Genomic DNA, 14,328 nt, shown 5'->3' on the forward strand with positions numbered 1-14,328 from the left:
AATAACCTATTTTTGAAAGCAAAACACCAAGATCATTGTTTTAACGAGGCAGGGTTATTTGAAACAATTTCTTAAATAAAAATTTTGAGAGGTCATTCCTTCTCCTGAGTTTGCTTCCTATTTATGTCTAGTGTACACCCCTACCGTCCACAAGCATCCCCTCCCCATATGGATTTGGAGAATTGTTGCCACGTCCCAGTGGTGGAGGTATCATATATATGAAAGAGGGCATTCAATTATACTACAATGATCAATTAGGAGGCCGAAGCCCTAAAGGAAGTGATGCAATAGGTGACTTAAGGTGCGGCCACACCAGACGCGTATCTCGCGTACTTCGCGTATAAAATCGCCATTTTTTCCATAGGGAACCATTGGTTTACGCGCGTATTACGCGTTTCACGCGTATAAGCAACATTTTACGCGCGTAACGCGCGTATATTTACGCGCTATACGCGCGTATATCGCGTACATTTCAAGAGTTCAAAAAATTGAACTTTTTACGCTCATACGCATGACGATTAGCCGCGTTGCCCAATCAGCGTTGAGCTTGACCCGACGTCACTGGCAGAGAGTAGTGAGCTTGGACAGAAGCATACGGCCGACATCTTTCTTTATTCTGTGTGGAAATAGTAACATAGTTACGCCATTAAATGCTTTTATGGAAACATTTCTAGCGAGAAATGTGCATTTTACTTTCATAATGTTCGCTCGGTGAATGTGAAGGATGTTTGGTTTGATAGTTATGACGAAGAGGGAACGCTCCGTTCACTTGCATGGACTGAGTCTCTGGTTACTAAGCAACCTCAACGTCTTGGCGGACTATATATCTGCTGATCAACACTACGAATGCTGGAAACACACCAGACACACCATGTGAAGTTATTTAACCCGATTATTGTTATTTATATCCGAGATTATTTAATCTAACCCGATCTAAGCTCTATCACCCAAACACGGCGGCGTTTGGGTTTCCTACCTCGGACTCCAGCGCAGCCACGGCCGACAACTTTCTTTATTCTGGGTGGAAATAGTAACATAGTTACGCCATTAAATGCGTTTATGGAAACATTTTTAGCGAGAAATGTGCATTTTACTTTTACGCGCGTATCTCGCGTAAAAATTACGCGAGATACGCATCTGGTGTGGCCACACCTTTAGTCGAGAACCTTTAAGTAAGCTGTACCTTGGGGTCTCTTATCAAAGGGGGTCTCAAAGGATGCATACGCTTCAACCTGTGGCTCCAGCCCTACAGGAAATGACTCAGCAAGTGCTCCATCTCTTTGCACCTCACCCAAAGGCTCGCTTGCAGGATTTTGGCCTGTAGTTCTGCCCAGACCTACACCCTAGCCATCCAACATGCATATCTGAGAATCAGGCCTCACTTTAACAATTTCATGAGACAGTTATGAGAGAAAAGTTATGAGAGAAATGCACATTAACTTTTTGTTATCTCATGAGCGGCGTGGTGCCAGCTCCTTTTGACCTTATGACCCCAGACTTCAAAAAAGTGTCCACAGGCCAGCTGTGTCTACACACCTTGAGCTACAAATGTACACTACCAATGAAGTATGAAAATATCTTCCCGGTGGCGTAACGGGGCAAACAAGGTGTCCTTTGACATCCACGTTTCGAGACGATTGCAACGGTGCCACACATGACCATATCTGAATATGTTTCGGGGTAGTAATTAGCTGTCGATTTTTGAGGCCTTTATCAATAATGACCAGCTATAGATTTGCATCCCAAAGGAGATTTTTGACAAATGACATGTGTTTTAGCGTCTACACATTGAGCTGAGTCCAATGAGACCAAGCTCGACCTTGTGCCACACCGAGATCATGTCCTAGACCATTGGTGTACCATGTAAGGGTTATACATACATGTACCGTATTGCTAGAGTGTCATGCTTGGTGCCATTGGACTCAACTCAACACGTAGATGCTAAATAACATGTCATTTGTCACAAATTTCTATCGGGAAGAAAATCAATAGCTGATCATCATTGATTAAGGCCTCCGATTTCGACAGCTAATTACTACCACTAAACAATCGCCTGGAAGCGTAGATGTTGAAGGGCACCTTGTTTGCCCTCTTAAGCCACCGGGAAGATATTTACATACTTCTGATTGACTAATGAATTGATTCAGCTATTTTAAGAGACTGCTGTTGTGTCAGGCAACAGCAGTCCAGGTGCAGGGGGGGAGGGGCCCTCCCCTTGATGGGCCATCAATTAAGGCTGAGCTGAAGGCAGAGATGCACCACAGTATTCTCCACTGCTGAACTCTGACTCACAGGCCCAGTCCAGTGTTGAAAATGCATAAATTGTATTGATATCATTATCACATATCATTATCAACCTGGGGGTTTCAGCCCTACAAGAATTGACTCAGCAAGTGCTCCATCTCGTTGCACCTCACCCAGCGGCTCGCTTGCAAGATTTTGGCCTGAAGTTCTTCCCAGACCTACACCCTAGCCATCCAACATGCATATCTGAGAATCAGGCCACTCTTTAATAATGACAAAAAGTTATGAGAGAAATATCCATTAACTTTTTGTTATCTCATGAGCAGCGTGGTGACGGCTCCTTTTGACCTTTTGACCCCAGACAAACAAATAAAATATGTTTAATGCTTTTGTTATTTTTGGTTGTACAGCACTTTGGTCAACAGTTGTTGTTTTTAAATGTGTTCTATAAATAGATATGAGTTGAGTTGAGTCAGCCTTAAAAAAAAAAAAAAAAAAAAAAAACTCTAAAGGTCTGTACCTTGACGTCGTTGAGAAGGCTTACTACTAAAACAGACAATTTTTCCATGCCATTTCTGTTTTTCATTGTGGATTTGTTTCCTTCTTTGTCTATCCTTATCTCAAAGACATTGTGACAGGAAGAGTTTACCATGCAGAAGCCAAAGAACACCAGGGACGTCAAGAATCAGCATCTTCTGGAAGTGTGGTGCATCAACCTGAACCTGGAACGAGCTAGACCTGTCACTCAGCGCTTATAAATGACATGCATCAAGAAACTGCATTATCACCTATTTCATTTTATATTGAAGCATGATCATTACATATAAGATTGTTGTCAATGTTAGTTGTATATCTGAGGCAAATAATTAAATGTTATTCATATGTGGCCTTTGCTTGTTTTGTTTATGAATTAGGTTTTGTTTATAATTCCTTGTATGGTCTTGTCACCCTGGTATTCTGCAGGGTCGTTTAAAATGTAAATCTTCGAGGTTAGTGATGCAATCTGTTCTCACTCTGTTCCTTTGTTATCTTATGTTGGTTTTGGCCTGTTTTCCTTGATCCCCAGGGGAGCACAGAGACGCATGTGATAAGGAACAGCTGCAACCCCTTATTTATGACATCTTAAGGAACTTCAATCGATAGATTACCATCTGGTTAACAAAGGCTTTTGGTTTGTTGGGAGACAGCTGCCCTCAACAACCCAATCTCAGTGTGTAAGAACTCCTGACCAATCAGCGGACTTCTCTGCGAACCTTTAGAGAATGAAGGGAGCCGCATGGAGAACACCTATCTGAGACCTCAGATTATTGTATAGTATGCTTGTTTTATTGTCTGTTGATGCATGTTGTGATGCATCTTCGTTCGTACTTTTCTTACTAATGCGTATATAAAGATAAAAGATAAAATCAAAATCAAAATAAGTAAAAGTGTAAATAAAAACAAATGGAGGATAAATATACCATGTGTGAATGTCCTCTCTTGTGTTTCAGGGCCACCGTGATAATGGAGGTTACTCCATTATCACCCATTATACACAAGGGGATATTGAAAGCATACTTCAGATAAAACAATAAGGATAATTAGGAAATAGTTTTTCATTATAATTGACTTACGATAACATTTGTTTCAACCAACTAACTCCTTTAGGTTCAGTTTTTGTTTTGTTTATTGTGTATCACCATACCTTTAATACCCAGAGGAGCATAATTGTTGTGAGTTTGGATGACTCTTTATTCTACCTAGTTTAGTCCGTTTTGATTGACCTGGCTCAGAATTCCCCCATAGACTCAGTGGTGTAGTCTACGTGATACGCAGGTATACGCCGTATACCCACTAGGAACGCACCAGGATTTGCGTATACCCACTTAAAAATGTGCACGGATACGTATCAATCGTCTTGTGACAGATCTTTCACTTCTGTGTTTATTTTTCGGAAATATCGGTTGGGTATAACTGCAATAAAATACTTTAAGCAGGGGAAGTTATCTCCTACATTCACCATTCATAAAATTCCCGCTGCGCACTCGCGCTCTGCCCTGTCTCTGTTACGAAGCGCGAAGCTGCCCCTGCATCTCTGCACGTTAGTTGGCGGGCCAAGCCCCTCCTTCTCGCGTGTGCGTGTGTGTGCGTGTGTGGGCGTGCGTGTGTGTGCGTGTGTGTGTCCAGTCCTCCCGTATTAATGTGTAAACCACATAATAAGTAGTCAACAGAAGACAATGTTTTAATCCCACTTTATATCTCCTTGTTACTTTTAGATGAGAACCCCTGGCCAGCCTTTCAGACTGGGTGTCAGGCTAGGGAATTTAAAAACAGGCATCCTTGGTTAGAGTGGAGGGAAAAAGAGTTAGCTAAATGTCAGCCAACATACAGTTGGTATGCACAATTGAAATTCATAATGTTAATCACTATGCAAATGAGAGTATAGCTAATTCATGGTCATTTTTAAGGTGCAGTAATTTCACACTTTTACACAATTCAATTACTGTATGGTATGTTAGATAACAACAGTAAGAGCTCAAATTAGAGCGAAACATTAGTCTCCTGTCATCTCCTTCTCATGCACTGGTTAGCCATGGATGTAAACAGTTCATTAAATTATTTTGAGTAGATTTTGTCCTTGTTTAGCATGTGCTATTGCTACTATAGATATACAAAGGACAACTTGTCATTTTTGTGTTCTATTTGTTCAGACTGTTATTAAAACTGGTTCTTTCCATGATTGTTGATAATCGTTATACTCTTAAATCAGCGGGTTGTAGACCCCTGCGTTGGTGAGTGTGGTGCGACACCCCATAAGCGCCACACACATACACGTACCGATGGGACGGGTTTGTACGAGGCTGGGAGGGAATCATCACAGTATACCCACTACAATAAAATAGACTACACCACTGCATAGACTTGATGTCAGACGTAGGATTGCGGCTCTCCTCGGGAGCCTCCGAGCCACACGTCGACTGACTAATCGTTCCTGCGGGTTCTGGAGAGGTGACGGTGGAGCTCATGGGGAGGCTCCGGGAGAGTGGGCAATCACGGGCTAATTTCGCGGGAAAATTCAAGTAAGTCAGGATTGGACAGTTGAATTAATGTATCGATTTGATGTTGACCAACAAAAAACTAGATAATTATAATAGTAAATACTGTTTATGTAATGGTAAAGTTAGGTCAGGGATCTGTGTAGCTAAAAAAACTTTTTTGGATATAGTAATGGACGTGTCCGGGACATGTATAGCTATAAATAAGTAAAGATAAAACTGGGTTTTGCTTTACTTCACTTTGCTAAGTCATATGCACATTTGATGTGGTATGCAATGTACATAGGAGTGAATTAAAGTGTGGACAACATCAAATGCGAGCAATAGGTAGAATAAAATAAGATTAGATCATCCATTTTAAATAGTTAGTGTAGGACAATCGGGTAGAATAATGAAGGTAACTGTTATTATGAGATATGGTTAACACAGAAGTGATATTGAATGTGCAAATTTTAATATTGACAATTTTTCTCTTTATCTCTTTGATTAAGGAAAAAAGATGAATTAGCGCTACATCTGCTTGGAAGGGAACCTATATGCTAGGTTCTCAATTTAGATTCAGAGGTATTGGGTTCACCTTTCAAATGCCACTGCTACTTCTGTAACGCTTTGATAAAACGTTAGCATTTTATAGTATGATATTTTTTAACCCTGATAAGTTGCGGTATATAGGCCTACTGACGCTTGTAATGTTTACGGTTTAGTGCATTACTTTGGGAACAGCGTGGTTTCAAGACGGCTGCATAAACCCACCAATATCGACCTTTGGTTTTGTATATACTGGTTTTGATATCTCTTCACAATAGATTGGTTTATAAATAGATGGTTAAGGAAAGGAACTTCAACTTGGTTGCACCACAGTGTTGTTAGGTTTGGTTATCATTCAAAGCGCATGGCTGAAGCAATGCGCAAGGAGGGATGTAGTGTGAAATCAATCCACCTTGAATCAAAAATCAAGGTGGATACTGTATATCAAAAATTTTAAATAGAAATGTCATGCCAAGGTTGAAATTCATACTCAGAATATGGAATTGGACACTCAAAACAAAAATCAAAAATCTGTGCAAGCACTAAATAGAATGGGTTAGATGCAATATCTAGCACTACTGAGTTATCACATGCAAGCTTATAGATTGACACAGCTAACCTTGCACGAAATGCTTACGGTTAGATTCATGCTTTCACTTACATTTCACGGGTCCCATAAGGGACTTCCATTCGAACAATTAAGAATAGAATTAAAGAAAATATGTTTTTGAACAATTAACTGCTGTACATGAGTTAGTATTTCAACGATAGAAACACCAAGTTCCAGAGCCAGATGCAGACACACCTGGAGCCTACCAACTAATTAGGGATCAGACCCAGCCGAGCAAGGACCAACATCCACATGAGGAAATCAAATAACGGCAGGATTTCAATCGGGATCGCAATCTCGTCCTTTCAGTCATCACCCAACCCTCATGACCATAGGTGAGGATAGGAACGAAGATCGACCGGTAGATCGAGAGCTTTGCCTTGCGGCTCAGCTCTCTTTTCATAACAACGGTGCGGTAAAGCGAACGTAATACCGCCCCCGCTGCTCCGATTCTCCGGCCAATCTCACGATCCATCGTACCCTCACTCGCGAACAAGACCCTGAGGTACTTGAAATCCTTCACTTGGGCTAAGGACTCATTTCCTACCCGGAGTAAGCAATCCACCGGTTTCCTGCTAAGAGTCATGGCCTCAGATTTAGTGGTGCTGATCCTCATCCCAGCCGCTTCACACTCGGCCGCCAGCCGATCCAGTGAGTGCTGAAGGTCACAGGCCGATGATCCAATGAGGACCACATCATCTGCAAAAAGCAGTGACGAGATCCTCAGACCACCGAACTGCAACCCCTCCCCACCACGACTACGCCTCGATATCCTGTCCATGTATATCACAAACAGGATTGGTGACAAGGCGCTGCCCTGGCGGAGACCAGCACCCGCTGAGAACGAAACTGACTGGCTGCCGAGGACGCGAACACAGCTCTCGCTTTGGGAGTACAGAGATTGGATGGCCCTGAGGAGCGACCCCCTTACCCCATACTCCCGCAGCACCTCCCACAGTTTCTCCCAGGGGACCCGGTCATACGCCTTCTCCAGATCCACAAAACACATGTAGACCGGATAGGCATACTCCCAGGCCCCGTCCAGGATCCTTGCGAGAGTGAAGAGCTGGTCCGTAGTTCCACGTCCGGGCGAAAACCTCATTGTTCCTCTTCAATCTGAGGTTCGACGATCGGCCGAACCCTCCTTTCCAGCACCTTGGAGTAGACTTTACCAGGGAGGCTGAGAAGTGTGATACCCTGGTAATTGGCACCCACTCTCTGGTCCCCCTTTTTGAACAGGGGAAACCACCACCCCGGTTTGCCACTCGTTTGGCACTGTACCCGACCCCCACGCAATGTTGAATAGGCGTGTCAACCATGACAGCCCCTCAACACCCAAAGCCTTTAGCATTTCTGGCTGGATCTCATCAATCCCTGGGGCTTTGCCACTGCGGAGATGTTTGACTACCTCAGTGACCTCCATCAGGGAAATTGACGACGAAACACCATCAACCTCGAGCTCTGCCTCCAACATAGAGGGTGTGTTATTCGGATTCAGGAGTTCCTCAAAGTGTACCTTCCAACGTCCGACAACCTCCTCAGTTGAGGTCAACAGAGTCCCATCCTTACTGTACACAGCTTGGATGGTTCCCTGTTTCCCCCTCCTGAGGTGCCGGATAGTCTTCCAGAAACACTTTGGTGCCGACCGAAAGTCCTTCTCCATGGCCTCTCCGAACTTCTCCCACACCCGCTGCTTAGCCTCCGACACGGCAGCAGCTGCAGCCCTTCGAGATATCCCGGAAGGCCTCCTTCTTCAATCGGACGGCTTCCCTGACCACCGGTGTCCACCACGGTGCCGGAGGGTTACCACCCCTTGAGGAGCCTAAGACCCTGAGGCCACAACTAGCCGCCGCAGCTTCAGCAATGGAGGCTTTGAACACCGCCCACTCTGGCTCAATGCCCCTAACCTCCACAGGAATGCCAGAAAAACTCAGCCGGAGGTGTGAGTTGAAGATACCTAGGACAGGGGCCTCCTCCAGACGTTCCCAATTCACCCACACTACTTGTTTGGCCTTACCAGGTCTATCCGGAAATTTCCCCCATTCCCTGATCCAACTCACCACCAGATGGGGTTGAGACCACTCTGCCATGAGAGACCCTACCAGGAGCACAAGGCTCCAGACAACACAGCCCTCAGGTTCACAGGGACACGCAAACCTCTCCACCACGATAAGGTGACGGTTCCAGGAGAGGAATACACAAGCTGCATTACCCTCACATAGCCACTAGGAAGCAGGATCGAACACATAAGCTGCAATAACTACTCCAGCCACAGATGGCAGCAACTTTAGACAGGTGAGGATGGCGGAGCCATTACGTCACACTGGCCATGCCCACTTCACATAGGCCACGGCAACTTGATTGCCGTGGCAATCAAGTTGAAACCAGCGCGGAGTTCAGATTTAGGCCAGGACGAATAGGTAGCCCCGCCGAGAGGACCGGGCCCAAGCCCGGGACTCGAAGTAGTTCACGATATTATTCTCATACGCGTTAGATACAATTCCCTCCCTTTTGCTTCATAGTTACCATACCGAAATAGGACAACTTTAACAAATAAAGTGAGTTAAAAGCGACCGAGGATTGGACTACCTTCTTCAGAAAAAACACAACAGGTTTTATTACTATTAATTAAAGTGCTTAACTACTGGTGAATGACGTTGCAGAACATATATGGTACAAGCAGTGATGGACAGTAACAAAGTACAAGTAATTCATTACTGTACTTAAGTAACTTTTTAGCGTATCTGTACTTTGCTTTAGTATCATTATTTTGCGAGACTTTATACTTTTACTCGACTACATTTCGTAGGGGAAAATATTGCTGTTTACTCCACGACATTCCAAAAACCTGTCGCTCGTTTCAACGTTCCTTTCCACGACATCCATGCGTGACCAGACACAGCTAACCATTCCGGACATTGCGGAGCCTGAACAACGTCAATATTTAAAGGGGCCCTATTATGCCCTTTTTTACTGTTTATTATTTAATTTGTTTGATTTTATAGAATTGATTTGTAACAATAAAGGGTTGTCCAGCACATTATTTTTTCTCCTACTTTTATGAGTACTATGTGAAACACCCTGTTGCTTAGAAATTTGAGGAATTTAGAATCTTGGTGCTGACAGGGTGCTGATGTCTCTTCAGGCACTCTGTCACTCTGTCTACATTGGCTTCAGTGCTACCTTAAAAATTTGAGCCTGAGTCGGACCCCGAAAGCGATAATGGAGCTGACGATGCTAATGACGAGCGTGATGTTAGTCATAGAATGAACCAGGACATTTCACAGTGGTAAGTTTTTGTTCATGCTATTATACCCACATGCGACTTATCATGTATTTAGCCCAGCTTTTCTGACTTAGCTTACGTCTAGTAGACTACTCGTACTATTCAAGCGTCTGTAACAAGCTTTTTATGTCCCGACATAGCATATTGTTGACTACTTTTGTCCTTCAAAATAAATTATAACTTATAACATCTCCACTACCTAGGAGCACCAGTGGGAATTGTGCCACTATGCCCAACAAAGTGGAGAACGTCTGCTGTAGAGAAATCGCAAAGGTAAAACTGATGAGCTTTAGGCTAAGATACACTGTTTGTTGAGAACGATCTCATGTCATATATCTATCATCTTCGGAGGATGTTATGATATATATATAACGAGAAATCTCACCTGTTCACTGTTGTCTCAGCCATCTATTTACTGTATCACAATCATTGTTATGTAGAACTAATCAGTGATTTACATTTTTTTTCAATAAAAGTATTACTGGAAAACAGATGTTGCTTCCTGAATCTGTATTGTCCTATGCAGTCATGTTGTACTCTGTGATGTCAAGGTCACTTTACACAGTAGTTATTTTGACTTATTGTATTTATTAGGTACTAAGACAAATGAGCCAAGTGCCAGAATCAATAACCTGCATGACACAACATTAAGGCCTAGAGCCTGTGTGTCTAAACACATACAGTCTACAAAATATCGACAATATTTACAAGTATGATTATGGACCTGTGAGGCACACAACAGATGAAGAGTAAGTCATTTTGGCAGTAAGCTCCTACTAAACAAAACCAAAGCAATATTATACTATTAATATTATTATGTGATTTGAATCAATTTACCATTAAGAGAAAAACAGAATAAAACTATCAGGCCGCGAGCTACGGGGCCTTACCGTGCACCCCTACCTCCCAACGAAACCAACTATTTTTTTTTAAATAATATATATATAATATATAAATAGTATATGTCTTTCTGTCCATCTACTTCTCTACTCCAACTCTGTTTTGCAATCTGATCCATTCCCTCCAACCCCGGCGTGTCCAGGAACGCAGCAAAAGGTGATTGATGACGCTCTTCCATTGACTCCCAGCAAAAGTACATGCTTACGTCACCTCGTACCGGAAGTAAAAGAAAGCCCCGGAGGGAATCCCAACGAGCCGTTTCTGGGTAGCTCGGTAAAGGTGCTTGCACACCGCCGCGTGGCAACCGCCCTTATAACCGCCTCGCTGCCGGAGGGTTCAGCGCGGCAATGCGAAGGGCCAGGCGTTTTCAAAAGCGGCTGCTGCTGTTGCTGCAGAAGCTGCTGCCGCCGGGCGGCTGCCGCCGAAAGTTTCAACACGGGGAAAGCTAAGCGGTAAGGCAAAATCTGTGGGTTCAAGTGGGCGGCAACTGCTTCCTGGTCTACAGACGATTTTGTAACCGCCTCCCCTCTGCCGCCCTTCCCTCATTGAAATGAATGGAGGCGGCGAGTTGCCGCGCGGCGGTGTGAAAGCAGCTCAACATTGATTTGCGGTAGTCATTTACTTCCCTTTGTGGGAATTTTGTGGTATTGTAACTTTGCCAACCATTTACATACCCGAAAACATATGCAAAGTGCAATAGGAGAAGGAAAAAATGGAAAAGCATAATAGGACCCCTTTAACCTAGAAACACCATGTCAAGGCTAAACAGTTACGTTATACGTACAATTTATTAATCGATTGGAAATATGATTGTTATATATCGGCCGATTGTCTGTGGGGACCCCCGTTTATATGGCTAGAGGCTAGGTGCTTTCTACATATCCAGGCGTACTCCCGGTAGAAGCTAAATGCTAAAAACAATGCTTGCCTGTCCAATAGTAATTAGGGCGAGGGAGGGCCATCAGATCTGTCACTAAAACCTTGCGCCAGTCGTAAGGTGATTTGATTCATGATGTTTAGCCGAGCTGGTGTTGACTGTAAGGTTGTTGTTCTTTAAGTTCTTGTATGATTATTTCAAGTTGAAGTTCTACATAAATGTACGATTATTTTATGCATGACGATTTTGAGGGTTGTTTTATTTTAGCTCATGTACCAAACATACATTTTCTTTGGCTGTGTCCCTGCGCGCACGCACACGCACGCACGCACGCACGCGTTTAGAGTGTTGTTAGTGGTTTTTCTTTTTAACCTTTGATGATTTAACTGAGTGTATAAAGGACATAGCAAGACATTGGAAGTACTTACACCAAATTACTTTTACTTTTGATACTTAAGTACATTTGAAGCCAAGTACTTTTCTACTTTTACTCAAGTCGACGTTTAAAGGGAGTTCTACATGCCAATCGGGACGATGTCCCGCAAGGCGCAAAGGCTAGGCCGAAAGGCAGAAGGCTGCTCCGGCGGGTCTGCCAGACGCAAGACCCAACGCCGGAACACAGGTATAGCCCCGCCAGGCACAAGGGCCAACTCTGTGCAGATGAGCAGCCCAGGTCAGCCCGCAAGACGCAAGGCTGACCAATTGAGGGCTCAGAGCCACACCATCTGAGTCCGAGCCACACCAAGTACCTGCTCCGCGAAGGGGGGTCCCGCTGCCACATTCAGGTGGTAGAATCTGGTAGGGATGGGCATTCGATTAAGTTGTCTTAGTCGATCGTCGGGAGAATTAACGATCAATTAGTCGATTAATCGTTAATATTTTACATTAAAATTAAAAAAAAAAATTATATTCAAAATGAAATGAAAATACAAATGCAGCATGTTTTCCTCATTGGGATCTTTATTATTAGATGAACAACTCAGTTAAACCAGATCCGTTCAATAGTTATGCGCTACTCTGCTCTGAGAAACGGAGCATGCAGCTCGAAGCCGGTGCAGATAAACATAACTAAAAATAAACACAACCAGGTTTCTTCCCAAAATAATAACAATTATTATATCAAAAAAACAATCATGTTATAACTTAACCAACCAGTCTACGGATTTTTGTTCAGAAAGATGAGCATGTTGACATGCTCTGGGGTCAGACGCGACCGCAGCCTGGTGACCGTCAGTCCAGCCGCCGAAAACACCCGCTCTGAGGGGACCGACGTTGCCGTGATGCACAAATCCCTCTGTGCTAACTTGGCAAGGCGGGGGAACAACTTTCCACAATCCAGGGGCTCAGAAAGTTCTTTATTTCTGCTTCGATGCTAACCTCGCCTTGAGTGGTAGGCCCATAGTGCTCCCCAAGAAGTCATTTTTTAAATCATAATGGTCCCACCACACCAGACTTCGCCGTGGCCTCATCCGCTTCATGATTACATCGCCGTGTTCCAATATCCATACTATCCGTACTAACTAGTCTAATTTTGAGTACGTAGGGCGTTCCGATTCAGATCGGGCGAAAATAAGTGTACTGAAAACGGTCAAATCACGAAGTGTGTGGCGATGTACACTTTTCGTACTCAACGGCAGCCAGTGGTGTAGTCTACGTGATACGCAGGTATACGCCGTATACCCACTAGGAACGCACCAGGATTTGCGTATACCCACTTAAAAATATGCACGGATACGTATCAATCGTCTTGTGACAGATCTTTCACTTCTGTGTTTATTTTTCGCAAATATCGGTTGGGTATAACTGCAATAAAATACTCTAAGCAGGGGAAGTTATCTCCTACATTCACACATTCATAAAATTCCCCCTGCGCGCTCGCGCTCTGCCCTGTCTCTGTTACGAAGCGCGAAGCTGTCCCTGCATCTCTGCACGTTAGTTGGCGGGCCGAGCCCCTCCTTCTCGCGTGTGTGTGTGCGTGTGCGTGTGTGTGTGTGTGTGTGTGTGTGTGTGTGTGTGTGTGTGTGTGTGTGTGTGTGTGTGTGTGTGTGTGTGTGTGTGTGTGTGTGTGTGTGTGTGTGTGTGTCCAGTCCTCACATATTAATGTGTAAACCACATAATAAGTAGTCAACAGAAGACAATGTTTTAATCCCACTTTATATCTCCTTGTTACTTTTAGATGAGAACCCCCTGGTCAGCCTTTCAGACTGCGTGTCAGGCTAGGGAATTTAAAAACAGGCATCCTTGGTTAGAGTGGAGGGAAAACAAGTTAGGTAAATGTCAGCCAACATACAGTTGGTATACACAATTGAAATTCATAATGTTAATCACTATGCAAATGAGAGTATAGCTAATTCATGGTCATTTTTAAGGTGCAGTAATTTCACACTTTTACACAATTCAATTACTGTATGGTATGTTAGATAACAACAGTAAGAGCTCAAATTAGAGCAATTGAAAGAGTGAAACATTAGTCTCCTGTCATCTCCTTCTCATAGCCATGGTTGCAAACAGTTCATTCAATTATTTTGAGTAGATTTTGTCCTTGTTTAGCATGTGCTATTGCTACTATAGATATGCAAAGCACAACTTGTCATTTTTGTCTTCTATTTGTTCATACTGTTATTAAAACTGATAAACCTACTCAGCATTACATGATTGTTGATAATCGTTAAAGGTCAGCGGGTTGTAGACCCCTGCGTTGGTGAGTGTGGTGCGACATCCCATAAGTGCCACACACGTACACGTACCGGTGGGACGGGTTTGTACGAGGCTGGGAGGGAATCAGCACAGTATACCCACTACATTAAAATAGACTACACCACTGACGGCAGCCATCTTAGCTACGTAG

Source organism: Gadus morhua, chromosome 3 (genome assembly GCF_902167405.1).
Source record: "Gadus morhua chromosome 3, gadMor3.0, whole genome shotgun sequence".
NCBI lineage: Eukaryota > Metazoa > Chordata > Actinopteri > Gadiformes > Gadidae > Gadus > Gadus morhua.